Source organism: Aplysia californica, unplaced genomic scaffold (genome assembly GCF_000002075.1).
Source record: "Aplysia californica isolate F4 #8 unplaced genomic scaffold, AplCal3.0 scaffold00899, whole genome shotgun sequence".
NCBI classification, from domain to species: domain Eukaryota; kingdom Metazoa; phylum Mollusca; class Gastropoda; order Aplysiida; family Aplysiidae; genus Aplysia; species Aplysia californica.
The window spans coordinates 57,354-58,885 of record NW_004798169.1 but is presented as its reverse complement, the minus strand read 5'-3'; positions in this window follow the sequence as shown (position 1 = coordinate 58,885).

The following is a 1,532-nucleotide window of genomic DNA, read 5'->3' as shown; positions in this document are numbered from 1 at the left end:
CAGGTGTAAGATTATATTTGAACAGCCCCCATGTGTAGGGCCTCAGGCCAAAATCGAGTGGAGGGGGGAATTATTACCCTGCTGAAAGTTTAAATAGCCTACCTTATTTTAAATGTTATTCAATTTTGTATAGATCTACACCGTGTTGCAAAATTTCTGTCACATCCACCTTCAACAAAGTAGGCCTACCATAACTCAATGATCCCACAAAGCCAAGCAATATTCAGATCTAGTAGAACTAGTACATTTTGTACACGTGAACTTCATTCACTTTCTGCCAACGAGACAAACAGAATTGGCCCAATATAATTCTCTATTCAAGGGAGATAATTTTATTCACAAAGAAAGTTACAAAATCAAAATAAAAGTTTGCTCAGTTTTGCGTGTGGCTTCTTCGAACTTGACTTACTGTTGTGTACAAAAACGTGTTTTCACTGACTGAATAACTAATGTCCCCCTACACTATGGTTGCCTTGGGATTCCCCCTGCACTTGTGAAGTGGAGCCTTCAGTTCATGACGAGTTTGTTGACAGGGTGCAGCCTGTTTCAAATACTCCAGTCAAGGTTATATTACAACTTACAGATGTTCTGTTGATCTTGCAGGCCAGTCCAGAACATTGATTTGATTAGTTTGGAAAGAGTTTGGACAGATCATGGCCACAGGAGGTCAGGCGTTGTGTTGTTGGCACATTCAATCATTCGTGACATGTGTAGGACAGGACACAGTGACGAAGACTGTTGTCACACTAGGCCTACTACTATTATCGTCTTTTGAACAGATTGCTTTGAACAGTGACCAAATGTGTACGATGAAGAGCACAGGTTCCACCCCCATACTATCACACTTCAGCCTCCGAATTGGTCCATTTGGCGGATGTTGGCTTTGTGAAATCTCTATCCTCTTCTTTCAAACACTTTTTCTCTTTCATCAATTACAATACGACGAATTAAAAACCTGGAACATTTAGTTCTGAATACCAACGTCTCTAAGTCTAATTTCATCGCCAATGCTGTTGTGATCAAATTTGGCGATTTCTTCGATTGACCGGATTGGAAAGCAAAGGGCGATAACCACGTAATACACGATCACAAATGTCTAACAGTAATGAGTAACACACGTAACGATAAATTGTACACAAACTGGACGATCTAGCAATCATACGATAAATCGTTAGGTGTAACCACAAAATTGTACAAAACTTAGACGATTGAACGATGGTTTGGAGACTCGGTCGAGAAATCAAGCGCTGCTTGATATTTTCCGTGCGATCACGTTCAGAGTTGAGGGAGACGCGCTGTGACGTAGATTCACTTTGACATTTGCCGCCGCGCAGAATTAAACTCAGGACTCAAAATTTTAAAAAGAATTACCGTACGTCAAAACTGATTACATACATGTATTCGGAATCAGCGTCTCAAAATAAGCAAAGTTGCTCTCGGTGAACCTGATTTGGTGCGTTATTATGCATATTTTAGCAATGTTGGTATTTAGTTGATCGTCAAGGATGAAGCTGGGCATCAGGTTACTCGGT